At 37.0% G+C, this 15,821-nt stretch overlaps 1 long non-coding RNA gene across 1 annotated transcript; it reads right to left on the reverse strand.

The window, feature by feature from the left end:
* Positions 1-2,059: 2,059 nt before the first annotated feature.
* LOC118482070 lies at positions 2,060-3,870 on the reverse strand. Its single transcript, XR_004867048.1, has 3 exons — positions 3,742-3,870; positions 3,167-3,233; positions 2,060-2,207 (listed from the first exon to the last, which is right to left on the reverse strand). It is a non-coding gene; the product is annotated as an uncharacterized LOC118482070 (long non-coding RNA).
* Between the last annotated feature and the right edge of the window lie 11,951 nt (positions 3,871-15,821).

Raw genomic sequence — 15,821 nt, forward strand, 5'->3', positions numbered from 1 at the left:
TTGTTATCTTCCTTACCTGATAGTTGGTCAGGATTTGTGACAACGGTCACTGAAACTGCTGGAACTGGAAATTTGAAGTTTGATCGGGTCCGGGATAGTGTTTTGGGTGAAGATGTTCGCCGGAGGAACACTAGTGGAGGATCTACTTCTAGTATGCTCAGTGTTAGCAGGGGAAGAGGTAATAACAGAAGCAGTGGGAGTCGTGGGAAAAGCTTGTCTAAAGCTGGGAAGAATGTGAGGTGTTGGAACTGTGGTGAAAAGGGGCATGTTAAAAACGGGTGTCCTGATCCTAAGAAAGAGGATGGTAAGCAGCATGTAAACAGTGTTGTGTCAGATGAATCTGACGGTGACGTACTGGTTTGCTGTGAAGAGTCTATAGATTCTTGGGCTATGGATTCTGGTTCTTCGTTTCACGCCATGCACAGCGGGGAGACGATGGTGAATTTGAAAAAAGGAGACTTTGGAAAGGTACGATTAGCTAACGGTCATGTTCTTAATGTTACGGGTATGGGAGATGTCAATCACGCCATGCTACATGGAACTTAAAGAACGTCAGGGTAATTCCAGGTTTAACGAAGAAACTTATTTCTGTTAGTCAACTGGATAAACAGGGACTAGATGTTAAGTTTGGTGGTGGGAAGTGGAAGGTGATTGATGGAAATCTTGTTGTTGCCTGTGGGAGGAGACGAGGATCATTGTATCTAGTTGAGATACCTGTTGAGGGAGTAGCCGTCCCTGTACAACATAGTCTGGTTCACTGAATCTAGTAAGCGGAAGAGGGTTCAATTTGCGAACTTGAATCCTGGTGCTTTGGGGATGTCAGTTGAATGTGGTCGGGGGTCTAAGTTTAAGTCAGTCAGGGGATTTGGTGATAGTAGGAGCATGGGTCGTGTTCCGGGTACAATCACAAAGAACCGTTGGGTTTTGAAGACGAAGATTCCGACTGAAGAAAAAAGCTCTCCTGGAAATAGTTTGCAAAATGTGGAGAGTGGTATTAATTCTCGGTGTATCTCTGGAGCTAGTGGATCGTGCAAGCCGGTTGATATAGAGAATGGGTCTGATAAGACTGTTGGGTTGGAGCTTGTGGGAGCTTCAACTGGTCTCTCAGGTACTTGATGAGAGGTGTGGTTGCAACTAGGTTGCTTGGATGTGACTGAAGTCTTAGCTTGTTCTTGGAACTGGAGGCTGAAAAGACTTGAACGTAAAGATTACTGAAGTTACTGGTGATGGGTTTCTTGGATGCACTTTGTGGACTATGCAAATCCTCCGAGTGGGAGATTGTTGGGTTCGTAGGCTTTAGGGTAGCCGGCCCTAATTAGGGTTAGCCGACCCTAGTTAGGGTTAGCCGGCCCTAGTTATTAGGCCCACTTAGTTAACTTGTTGACCAAGTAGGAAACCCTAATCTTGTTCTATAAGTACCTATTATGTAACTGTAGTCTGTGTCATTCTGAAAACAGTTGTGAGCATCTAATAAAAGTAAAACCCTAGTTGCAACCCGTGGACGTAGGTCACATTGACCGAACCACGTAAATTCTCGTGTTCTTTATTTTCTGCTAGTGTGTGTGTGTGTGTGTGTTTGTTCGGCTTCCGCTCGAGCCTACTCTGATCCGATACCCCTAACAGAATATTGTTAGAAAGAAGTAGGTTGTAGCCTACTTAATAACTAACAAAACAAGAGGGGCCAAATTCGGATAACTTGAAAGTTGTATTATAAAATGAAATTAATAAAAATAAAACACACATAGTGTGTGTTCTGGACATCTGGTTCGACCAGAAGAACTCCCCCAGGAAACAAAACCCTAACTTCTAATAAAATCATCAAATTGGAAGCTTAAACAAAGCTCAAATTCACACTTGAACGTGAAGTAATGATCACCTAAGCCATAAGGTATGTAAAATTTTGATGTTACACCCTTTTTCATTTAATGGGACTACTTAATATATTACATGAGTTTATACTAAATTCCCAACTTACAAAATGTTTTCGATTAGAAATAGCAACATGATCATGCTAAGTAAAAAAAAAAGTTTTAAAGTAACTTCTACTAATCGCTACCGACTAGTTTAAAAACATTAAGACATGGTTATCAATTCATTTACATCAAAATCATTGTCTAAAACAAGTTGAGTCAACGCGGAAGCTTCAAAATACGTGTTCGGTTCTTGATAATGCCTTGATCATCATCCGAAAGGGAACTCATCCATACCTAGAGTCAAACACTAAAGACATTAGTTTTGACATTAGTATAATACATATAAACGAATTCCGATAAGGAATGATATTAAATAAAAAAAATAAAATTTTCCTGGGTTCCACCGTAACTTACGGTGTCTACCGTAAGTTACGGTAGACCCTGAGTGACTTTGGTTCTGCCGTAACATAGGAGCAACTCACCGTAACATTTTGGTTTCCACCGTAACTTACGGTGGAACCGTAAGTTACGGTGGACTCTGCAACTTTGTCCCTTAACTATTTTTCAACTCAAGAGATCATAACTTTTTACTCATTGGTCCGTTTAACCGATTCTTTCTCCTACGAGTCCGTAATAAAATTACGGATTCAACCATGTAAATTTCACAACGCGGAAATCGGAATACCGGCAATTGGTTCACAATTCCCTTATTTCAATTATCCAAGTCATTAGTGAAAGTGCATAACACCTCTTTTCCATTCTTAAGACCTTTTTGACATATTTACCCATTTTCCCCGGGCTCACATACTTGGTGCATTCGCGCCAATTTCATGGCTTTGCGTTTCCTCTAGGGCTAATACTTGTTTCTTCGGAATTCAAGCACTCCGTTTCAAACAATCCCCTTTTCATTTAGCATTTATTATTTGACCCATATACCGGGTTCTTATACTTAGATTAATATCACCAAATTATTGGTATAGTATCATTCATCATTTTAATGAGGTATAAGACTTTCAAGTCCCTACTCTCGCGATTCTTTTGAAAACATCATTTTAACCCGTTTGGCTATTTAGTGAAAACTATCACTTCATTGACTAGCCAAACTAAATCCCAAGTCTTTACTTTGACCCGTTTGATGGTCGAGTGTACTTCGCCACGTTAACAACGCATCAAACGCATCCATTTCACTACCTCATCATTTACATAGCAAAGCTAATTATTTACACATAATTTAACGGGGCTTAAGCACGTACCTTTAAAGCACACCTTTTCCGCAGGTATCACTTCCGGCGTGTCCACTTAACGTTCCGGATTCCTTGCCTAAAGAGTTCAATTCATAACAAGATTAGAACTCTTTCATAAGCTTTAACGCATTAATTCATAACATATACAAATCTGCGTTTTTAGCAATCTTTAACATTTTAACCCTCATTTAGGCGTTTTATCAAACACCTTGCGGTCAGATTTCTACATGATCTAAACCAAGTTCATAACTTGAAATTATCACTCAAATTAACTTCAATTAGACAATATACACATATTTTAACATCAACAATTTCAGAGATTATCTCAAAATTTTAGTTTTCACTAGAACAAGAGTCTTAATCCTAGTGTTTATCAAGTTCTACTAACTTACTAATCACCCACTATAGTGATTTTGATCCTTACAACTAACATGCAAGATTTTGACAAGAATTCATTGAGGGTTTGTCCCCAACCTGGTATTACTTCCAATTTTCATGTTTACTATCACTAATTCAAGCTAAACATTCAATTTCAATCATAAGCAAAGATTTGGATTGAATCAAAATGACCTAATTTGACATACCTTATGATCCCTTTGACGAGGTGATAACGATTTTATGCTTGGATTTCGATTTCTAACTGATTTAAGGCTTCAATTCGTGGTTTTTCTTGTAAACTAGGGTTTGGGTGAAGAACCCCTTTGTCGCCCCTGCTTGTTGATCGACCAGACACCTCTAGAATGGGGTGTTTGGTTTGTTTTTACTATTTTAGTAATTCAAGTTCTACTTTTTACAAGATTGGCCCCTCTATTTATTTAACATAACATTTTTTTGTTGTTTTAACCCCATTGTAAGTTATTTTTAGACTTGTTAATTAACTAGGTTATAATTCCTAGTTGATAAATTCTCATTTAATTAAACTTTATAATTCTAATATAAAGTTTTATATTTTCGGGGTGTTACATTTGATGATTCTTGAAGTTGTGAAATTTGATAAATCTCATAATCTGTGAATTATGGATAAATTATTGAAGATATAGCTGAATTATGATGTATAGTTGCTTAGAAACAAAACCCTAAGTGAAAATTCTACATATATTGCCATGAATTGAATGATTAGATGATTTACCACACTAGGATAAGTGGGTTTTAATCATATGATGAAATTGATGATATAATTGTGATTAGAATCATCAAATCTGAAATTAATAAGATGATACTTGAACAAATTAGGTGTTTAAGTATATAAATCATACTTGCTAAGTAGTGAGTTTAGTATGATAAGATGAAAAATCGATGATATATTCATGTTGAATGACGTATGATATCATTATGTGTTAAAAATGATCAAAGTTGTGTTAAATTGATGAAATTCGATTACATGAACTTGGTTAATAAAGTGGTTAAAAACGGTAGCATAAGAATGATGCTTACCGGATAAAATTGACCAATGATAAAATCGAATGATAAATTCGACATAAGAATCGTAGGATGGAATAGTCGTAAATGATTATGACAAATCTAACCATCTTACAAATTTCAGTAATAGTTTGACGCTTGACAAGCTAGGTGGAAGCTTGGGAATGAAGCAGGTCAAACGAAACAAGAAAGAAGGAAAAAGCATAATTAGGATGCAAGGTAAGTAAAGCTTACACTCTATTTATTTAATACCTATTGGTTTTATAGGTTATGAATAATATAAAGTCTTGTTTGAATTATGACATCTTCTCTGACGTATAAGTCTCACGAATTGGAATGAAATGTGCACTCTTTGTCAATCGATCCACAACTACCCATATTGCGTCAAAACCACGGCTGGTTTTGGGCAGTTTGGTCAGCAGGTCCATCGTAATTTGTTCCCACTTCCAAACTGGAATGTCTAATGGTTGCAATTTACCGTATGGTTTCTGATGCTCTGCTTTGACTTGTAAACAAGTCAAACACTTCTCCACATACTTCACGATATCTCGTTTCATTCCGGGCCACCAATAATTTTGTTTTAGATCATTATACATCTTGGTCGCCCCAGGATGTATCGAATAACGAGATTTATGGGCCTCGTCAAGTAGAAGTGCCTTGACTCCACATGTATTCGGGACCCAAATTCTCCCAAATCGAGTTTTCAATCCTTGGTTACCATCCTCCAAGTCTTTTAGTTGCCATACTATTCGTTCCTTCTTTACATTCTCCTCCTTTATTGCTTTGATTTGAGATTTTCGGATTTGGTCAAGCAATCCCGATGTCACAATTAATTGCATCGATCGGACTCGAATAGGCGCATAATCTGTCTTTCGGCTTAACGCGTCGGCCACCACATTAGCCTTCCCGGGGTGGTAATGTATATCAGAATCGAAGTCCTTGACCGTCTCTAACCACCGCCTCTGTCTCATATTTAATTCCTTCTGATCGAAGTAATATTTTAAGCTCTTGTGGTCGGTAAAGATAGTGCACTTTACCCCATACAAGTAATGCCTCCATATTTTCAAGGCAAACACCACAGCTGCTAACTCCAGGTCATGCGTAGGATATCTCTTTTCATGAGTCTTCAGCTGCCTCGAGGCATAGGCTATAACCTTGCCTCGTTGCATCAAAACACAACCAAGCCCCGAGTGTGAGGCATCCAAGTAAACTACCATATCATCTGTTCCATCCGGTAATGACAATACCGGTGCTTGAGTCAGTTTTTCCTTAAGTGTTTGAAACGCCCTTTCCTGATCCTCGCCCCAAATGAACTTTTCTTCCTTGCGGGATAATTTAGTTAATGGTATAGCAATTTTGGAGAAATCTTGTATGAATCTCCGGTAATGACCCGCAAGCCCCAAAAAGCTCCTGATTTCCGAAGGATTCTTTGGTGGTTTCCATTTCGCCACGGCTTCTATTTTCGACGGGTCTACTAACACCCCGTTGGCATTAATGACGTGCCCGAGAAATTGTACCTCTCGTAACCAAAAGGCACATTTCGAGAACTTTGCATACAAATTTTCTTTTCTGAGTGTCTCCAATACTTCACGCAAATGTCTTGCATGTTCCGCTTCATCCTTTGAGTATATTAGAATGTCGTCAATAAATACTATCACCGACTTATCTAGCATAGACTTGCAAACCCGGTTCATGAGATCCATGAAGGCTGCGGGCGCATTTGTTAACCCAAAGGACATCACAAGGAATTCGTAGTGTCCGTACCGCGTACAGAAAGCCGTCTTCGGTATATCTTCCTCCCTGACTCTCAACTGATGATACCCCGATCTAAGGTCGATCTTGGAGAACCAACTTGCGCCTTGCAATTGGTCAAATAAGTCGTCAATCCTTGGGAGTGGATATCGATTTTTCACCGTGAGTTTGTTCAACTCCCGGTAATCGATACACATACGCATACTTCCATCCTTTTTGTTCACAAACAGCACAGGTGCGCCCCACGGAGACACACTTGGACGAATAAACCCTTTGTCGAGGAGATCTTGAATTTGAGACATTAATTCTTGCATCTCTGAGGGTGCGAGCCGGTACGGTGCCTTGGCCACGGGTTTCGCGCCCGGAATCAATTCGATTCCGAACTCTACCTCCCGTTCTGGCGGTATTCCCGGTAAGTCTTCCGGAAACACGTCGGCATATTCACGTACCACTGGTACGTCTTCAATCCTTAGTGATCCCTTGTCTGGTTCGTTTGCGTATATCATGAATGCCCTACAACCGTGCCTCATGAGCTTATAAGCTTTTATCATCGAGCACATGACAGGTTTACCTTCTTTCTCACCACGTATGATAACCGATTTCCCACTTGGAGATGTTAATTTTATCTCCTTGCGGAAACACATGAATTTCGCATGATGTCGGGATAGCCAATCCATCCCGACCACTACTTGGAATTCTCCCATGGACATAGGAATTAAATCTATTGGATATTCCTCATCATCTATACTTATCTTGCAATCCCGACATATATCACACACAAGGAAATTTTTGTTATCACCTATCTCTACCTCTAATGGCATAGGTAATTTTGTTAGTACAAAGGAAGGATGTCGAATAAGTCCATGTGAAATAAAGGACTTATTCGCACCCGTGTCAAATAACACATGTGCAGGAATTGAATTTATGGAAAATATACATGAGACCACATCGGGCTCCGTTTTCGCCTCCACTGCTGTTAACTGGAAGGATCTTGCTTTTGCTTTTGGTGCCTCTGTGTGCGTACTTTTGTCGTCCTTCTTTCCGACCAACTCCGGGCACTCAGATTTCTTGTGACCCGGCTGATAACATTTGTAGCACACCGACACCTTCCCCGGGCACAATGCAGCCGTGTGCCCTGCCTTCCCACAAACAGGACACGACTTATCCTTAAATCGACACTCACCCTTGTGTCCCTTCCCGCACACTTTACAACTTGGCGTACTGCTCTTTCCTTCTTGTTTCTTTGATGAATCGGTCACACGTGCCTTTTTCGTAGGGCTTGGATTAACCTCTTGTGCCCTTCTTTCACCCCTTTCAATTTGCTTCTTTAACTCTATTTCTCTTTCTCGAGCGGCGTTGATGATTTCGGTGAGGGTTTCGTATTTTGAGGGAGTCATGAACTCCCGATACTCCGCACTTAGCATATTATAATAGTAATACACCTTTTGCTCTTCGGTTGTCACCAATTCATCACAAAACCTTAGTTTGTCGAGAAAGGTTCCCGTGATCTTGTCAATAGATTCGCCCTTCTGTCTAAGCTGGATAAATTCTTCTTTGATCCGATTGATAACTGCTTTGGGACTGTGATGTTTAAGGAATGGTACCTTAAACTCGTCCCATGTCATCGCCTTCGCCTCTTTGCTACCAATTTCCTTTTTCTTGTTATCCCACCAGTCTTTTGCTTGACCTCTCAGCTGACCCGTGCCATAAGCCACGAAGTCACTTGCATCACAGTGGGTTCTCTCGAACACCCCTTCAATATCACTCAACCATCTTTGGCACACTATCGGATCCACTTCTCCGTGGTAGAGTGGCGGCTTACATGCCATATATTCCTTGTACGAGCAACCCTTACGCTCTCCCAACTTCTCCTTAGCTAAATTGGTATTATCCTCCAATTTCTTAATTCTTTCATCCACCACTGATAACACCGTGTTTTGGATTTTATCGATGAAACCCGACAAACTGCTCTCGATTGCTTTTCCTACCTCTTCCGCAATCACTTCTCTCATTTGCTCGGTGACTCTTGGCACCGCTTCGTCATTTCCCTTATCCGTCATCTTTGAAACTGAAATGTTTACATTTAAACGTTAAACATTTCATTTATAACATTGCTTCTTTTGTTTTGGTTTAGTCAAGTTCTCAACTGGCTTTAACCGTTCAAATTTGGTGCACTTCCCGGGTTTGAGTGTGTTAACACATTCTTCCCATGCACTTCAATTTCTTTCTCATTCATATATATATAAGACATAATTTGTTAAGATAATAAGCTAATTCTTACCGGACGATCGATCAAGCTTGAACCGAACACTTTTGTTGACAACCTTAAGCTCTGATTACCAACTTGTTACACCCTTTTTCATTTAATGGGACTACTTAATATATTACATGAGTTTATACTAAATTCCCAACTTACAAAATGTTTTCGATTAGAAATAGCAACATGATCATGCTAAGTAAAAAAAAAAGTTTTAAAGTAACTTCTACTAATCGCTACCGACTAGTTTAAAAACATTAAGACATGGTTATCAATTCATTTACATCAAAATCATTGTCTAAAACAAGTTGAGTCAAAGCGGAAGCTTCAAAATACGTGTTCGGTTCTTGATAATGCCTTGATCATCATCCGGAAGGGAACTCATCCATACCTAGAGTCAAACACTAAAGACATTAGTTTTGACATTAGTATAATACATATAAACGAGTTCCGATAAGGAATGATATTAAATAAAAAAACATAAAATTTTCCTGGGTTCCACCGTAACTTACGGTGTCTACCGTAAGTTACGGTAGACCCTGAGTGACTTTGGTTCTTCCGTAACACAGGAGCAACTCACCGTAACATTTTGGTTTCCACCGTAACTTACGGTGGAACCGTAAGTTACGGTGGACTCTGCAACTTTGTCCCTTAACTATTTTTCAACTCAAGAGATCATAACTTTTTACTCATTGGTCCGTTTTAACCGATTCTTTCTCCTACGAGTCCGTAATAAAATTACGGATTCAACCATGTAAATTTCACAACGCGGAAATCGGAATACCGGCAATTGGTTCACAATTCCCTTATTTCAATTATCCAACCCATTAGTGAAAGTGCATAACACCTCTTTTCCGTTCTTAAGACCTTTTTGACATATTTACCCATTTTCCCTGGGCTCACATACTTGGTGCATTCGCGCCAATTTCATGGCTTTGCGTTTCCTCTAGGGCTAATACTTGTTTCTTCGGAATTCAAGCACTCCGTTTCAAACAATCCCCTTTTCATTTAGCATTTATTATTTGACCCATATACCGGGTTCTTATACTTAGATTAATATCACCAAATTCTTGGTATAGTATCATTCATCATTTTAATGAGGTATAAGACTTTCAAGTCCCTACTCTCGCGATTCTTTTGAAAACATCATTTTAACCCGTTTGGCTATTTAGTGAAAACTATCACTTCATTGACTAGCCAAACTAAATCCCAAGTCTTTGCTTTGACCCGTTTGATGGTCGAGTGTACTTCGCCACTTTAACAACGCATCAAACGCATCCATTTCACTACCTCATCATTTACATAACAAAGCTAATTATTTACACATAATTTAACGGGGCTTAAGCACGTACCTTTAAAGCACACCTTTTCCGCGGGTATCACTTCCGGCGTGTCCACTTAACGTTCCGGATTCCTTGCCTAAAGAGTTCAATTCATAACAAGATTAGAACTCTTTCATAAGCTTTAACGCATTAATTCATAACATATACAAATCTGCGTTTTTAGCAATCTTTAACATTTTAACCCTCATTTAGGCGTTTTATCAAACACCTTGCGGTCAGATTTCTACATGATCTAAACCAAGTTCATAACTTGAAATTATCACTCAAATTAACTTCAATTAGACAATATACACATATTTTAACATCAACAATTTCAGAGATTATCTCAAAATTTCAGTTTTCACTAGAACAAGAGTCTTAATCCTAGTGTTTATCAAGTTCTACTAACTTACTAATCACCCACTATAGTGATTTTGATCCTTACAACTAACATGCAAGATTTTGACAAGAATTCATTGAGGGTTTGTCCCCAACCTGGTATTACTTCCAATTTTCATGTTTACTATCACTAATTCAAGCTAAACATTCAATTTCAATCATAAGCAAAGATTTGGATTGAATCAAAATGACCTAATTTGACATACCTTATGATCCCTTTGACGAGGTGATAACGATTTTATGCTTGGATTTCGATTTCTAACTGATTTAAGGCTTCAATTCGTGGTTTTTCTTGTAAACTAGGGTTTGGGTGAAGAACCCCTTTGTCGCCCCTGCTTGTTGATCGACCAGACACCTCTAGAATGGGGTGTTTGGTTTGTTTTTACTATTTTAGTAATTCAAGTTCTACTTTTTACAAGATTGGCCCCTCCATTTATTTAACATAACATTTTTTTGTTGTTTTAACCCCATTGTAAGTTATTTTTAGACTTGTTAATTAACTAGGTTATAAATTCCTAGTTGATAAATTCTCATTTAATTAAACTTTATAATTCTAATATAAAGTTTTATATTTTCGGGGTGTTACATTTGATGATTCTTGAAGTTGTGAAATTTGATAAATCTCATAATCTGTGAATTATGGATAAATTATTGAAGATATAGCTGAATTATGATGTATAGTTGCTTAGAAACAAAACCCTAAGTGAAAATTCTACATATATTGCCATGAATTGAATGATTAGATGATTTACCACACTAGGATAAGTGGGTTTTAATCATATGATGAAATTGATGATATAATTGTGATTAGAATCATCAAATCTGAAATTAATAAGATGATACTTGAACAAATTAGGTGTTTAAGTATATAAATCATACTTGCTAAGTAGTGAGTTTAGTATGATAAGATGAAAAATCGATGATATATTCATGTTGAATGACGTATGATATCATTATGTGTTAAAAATGATCAAAGTTGTGTTAAATTGATGAAATTCGATTACATGAACTTGGTTAATAAAGTGGTTAAAAACGGTAGCATAAGAATGATGCTTACCGGATAAAATTGACCAATGATAAAATCGAATGATAAATTCGACATAAGAATCGTAGGATGGAATAGTCGTAAATGATTATGACAAATCTAACCATCTTACAAATTTCAGTAATAGTTTGACGCTTGACAAGCTAGGTGGAAGCTTGGGAATGAAGCAGGTCAAACGAAACAAGAAAGAAGGAAAAAGCATAATTAGGATGCAAGGTAAGTAAAGCTTACACTCTATTTATTTAATACCTATTGGTTTTATAGGTTATGAATAATATAAAGTCTTGTTTGAATTATGATGTTCCGACACGACATGTGCGATTCGGAACAAAAGACAATAATGATAAACCATGTTTAATGGTTAAAAAGAACTAATATGATTATTTAGTTATGCAATGACTAATAGATAGCGAGTTTTGAATGATTACCATATAAGGTAAACCAATACAAATAATAAGGGTAAAACGGTAATTCGGTCACTCGTTGACAATAACCGTTAGTTTTTGAAAGACACTTTATGGCGTAAGCCATAAAGGGTTAAAAGAATTGAGAAATGAGTTATAAGTAAAATGACCGTACGGTGTAACCGGAGCAAGTCATGTAGATAAGATGGTAATAAATATCATCTCGCAAAAATATACGGTCATTTAGACCAAACGGGTCAAAAGGTGAAAATATCACCCTTTGACAATATTGACTAATGATTTTGTCGAGTTGTATGATTACAGGAGTAAATATCGAATGGATACTTGCATCGCTATTACTTAGCGATTATTAAACCAAGGTATTAAAACGGGTCAATATACTGATCCGAGTCAGGTATGTGTAATAGGTTAACTACTCAATTAGAACGAAAGGTTCATTGAGAGTTAAATGAAGTCAAAATAGACATTTGGTTACTTTAATAAGTAAAACGAATGAATTATATAATGGTCATTGTGTTTTGAAAACATAATGACTTTTCAAATCAAAATCATAGTTTAAAAGAGTATTTCTTTCCTTTCAAGAAGCACGAGTGGAACGGTCAAACCGTTCCTTCTTAGCCTCAACAGCTAAAGCATCCCTTTTTGCAGCTCCAGGAACAACAGAAGAATCTGGAGTTTATGATTCCGGCGGGTCGAAAATGCTTTTAAAAGTCCTTCATTCTAATGAAATGTGAAAATGGACCAAAATGCCCTTGTAAGCTTAATCGAGCAAACGACCCTTAAAGGTTGTTTGGAAATGAGTTTTAGGATGAAATAAATACTTCGAATAAGTGTAAAAAGCGAAAGATGTAAAATCTTGGTCAAATGACTCTATAAGAGTCTTTGCCGTAAAATAAGGATCCGAGGGGTAAAACTCGGAATGTATAAATCACCACATTAAATCCGTCACAAATATAGTTGTGGTAGAAGATTAATTGATAAATAATGTGGAAATAAGATGCTAGAAGTAAATGAGCATGAATTATGTGAAAAAATGCTTAATTATCCTTAAAGGGTCAAAATAAGCATTTAAGTAAGAAAACGGGTTTAAGAATGTATATAAACCCGTGATTTGAATCTAGTATGATAGATAACATTGAATTTATAAAGTTTATGAGAAACTGAGATCAAACAAACATGTTTGTTTGATTTATACAATGACCGGGTCAAAAGTTCGTAATTACATTTTAAGCCGAAGGCTTAAAAGTCTAATTTTTTTATTCCCGATGTCGGATGTTAACTCCACGTGATGGAGAATAAATTTACGATCACGTAGGAAGAAACGTGAGTCAAATCGGATAAAAAATTAGCAAATTATGCTCGTTTACGTAAATTATAGTCTGGCTAGAAGTTGTTGTATTCAGCAACAAAGCTGCTGGAAAATGATGTCTGTTGTGCCACGCGACGAAGAACAAAAATCACTGCGCGACACGCGACAGGTTGCCGCGGCCCGCGATAGCCGGGCATGTCTCGGTCACGGCCCGCGAGGGCCACAAAATCTGGCAAAAATTTTGCTGTTCAATTATTTGATATGTGGAACTTGTTTAAACATGTTTTAAACTAAAATATCTAACTTATTTCATGTTTATATGAAATGTAGGTATTATGTAAAGTACCGTAGGGCGATCAAGTTCAACGAGGAACCGAACACAATCAAGAATCAAGCTTCCGCAAAAAGTTTCATCGTCACTTTTAAACAACGAATTTATACATGTTATGTTAAAATGTTTTAGAGTTTAAAATGTTCTAACAAACTCATATTTTTAAGTGTGTGTTTAACTATAACTACACTATTATAGTCGGAATTTATATGTAAATCGTATAAATGGACAAGGGTCTTACAAGTTGGTAATCAGAGCTCCAGGTTAAGGAGTAAAGTGGTCGATTCGAGAGTTGATCGCAAAATCCGGTAAGTTATTCAATACATTAACGGTCTAGTATGTAAAGTGTTGAAAACAACACATAGGCTTATCGTGTAAAACACATTACCCCAAATAAAGTGATAAAAGACCGATATAGTTAAACGAATTACGTGTGTTAACACGTGTCGTAGAAAGCCTTGTATTATAATACGGGCGCTTATAAAGATCAAAGTTACTAATATTTGTAAATGTTTTAAGTTGAAGGAACCTCGCATTGGAAGATGACGAGAGTTTAAAGAATTATCAATACGATAAAGAAATAGTCTGAAGTATGACAAGTAAGTCATACACGCCAAAGACATGAATCGAGAAACGATCTCGAATGAGAGATCGAACAACAAGGAAAGTTATCAGGGTGAGTATCTACAAGGTACACATCTTAAACTTATAGTATAACTAGAAATATGCAACAAACACATAGTGAATGATAGTTGCATATAGAAGATAAAACTTGGAAAACCTAGATAGGATTCCTATTCAGGATGACGTTCCAAGAGAAAATCAGCAGAGATACGTATTATTCACAGTCGTGAATAATAAGACAATAACTGAATTTAATTAAATATAAACTTGGACGAAAATAATCATCCAAGTAAGTATTCTCAATAAAGATCCAACTGAGAATAGTAAAGATCACATAAACGAATGTGATTGTATAAATGGCTATAAAAAAGGAACATTGTATATGTTCAAGGATAAAACGGGTAAAAACTAATAATTGTTATTTGACAATTAAATAAAGTTTTACCAAATGAAATCATAAAAAAATGAAATAAATCGAGAGATTACTTACATGGGACGTGATGTGGTAATTATAATAAGGTCATGCGTGCCATGTGTTAATCGCTTACTCTGGCTAAGTAAGTAGTGAACACATGATACCATGAGCTTCTTATAACGAGCATAGTTATGTCTGATGTGGTAAGGGTGAGACGAATGAAACAGTTAAAAGAACCTTGGGGTCAAGAAATCTTATGGGCATACTCGTATAAATGGTTTTCGAGGGAATCATAAAAACGAAATATGGCGCATATAGAAATGAATGACCCAAGGGAATTCGTGAAATAAGTCATTTTGGACGAAAGAGCCATGGTTGACAAAAAGGGCATGTAAAACCAAATTATAAATGACCCGCGAGGTCATAGAAACGAAGGTATTGCCCATACAAAAGACGATCGAAGTCATTGGCTTTGGTCATAGTAAAGAAAGGATGATGATGATAATCATCATTCAGAATTTATAAGACCATCAAGCATGGTCATATAAAGAATAAATGTTTGGTTAAATAAAGCGATGGATTTCGCTAAGAAAACCAAACAAGTCAAAAATGAAGTTTAAATGCATACCCAAAGGGTTGCATTAATAATGATTTCAGTAAGTTACTCGGTTGATGGGTAGGGAATTAAACATATGCGTAACCCAAGAAATGGGAACGCATATTGAAAGTCAAAAGACTCGGATTATGAGTTATGACTAAAAGATGATAAAATTTCTCAAAAAGAAATCTTGAATAAATATTTTCAACTATTTGAGGTTGAACGGGTTGAATAAAGAATAAATTTTGATTGTTTATAAGTGATGGATTTCACATTAACAAGTCAAACATGTTGAATACAATATAATGCCGGATGGCATAAATAAGCGCTAGCCGGATAATGGTAACGTTAAATGCAAAAGAATAATGAGCCCGGTAATGGGAAATAATCAATTACGAATATATGCAAACCAGATAACAGTGAGCACAAGACGAACCGACGCATAAATGACGTGAGAAGTCATAGAGTCGGGAGAATGATCAAAAATAAAACGATTGTAGTCACGAACTACAGTCAAAGTTAACGGATCTTAAACTTGAAACCAAATGATTTTCAAACATAAACAAGGTGCTTTGACACCAAATATGTGTTTTAAAAATGAAATGAATTAATAAAAGAAGCTACGGGATACTTAGACAAAGCGAGGGAACCAGTTGAGAATCCCCGCGTAAAACAAAGACTGTAAAAGAATAAATTCTTAACTGTCAATATCCTGGTATGGATAATTGACAAAAGTTAAAGAAAAGATGTTAAACTAAAACTTCAGTT

This window comes from Helianthus annuus, chromosome 9, assembly GCF_002127325.2.
Source record: "Helianthus annuus cultivar XRQ/B chromosome 9, HanXRQr2.0-SUNRISE, whole genome shotgun sequence".
In the NCBI taxonomy this organism is placed as follows: domain Eukaryota; kingdom Viridiplantae; phylum Streptophyta; class Magnoliopsida; order Asterales; family Asteraceae; genus Helianthus; species Helianthus annuus.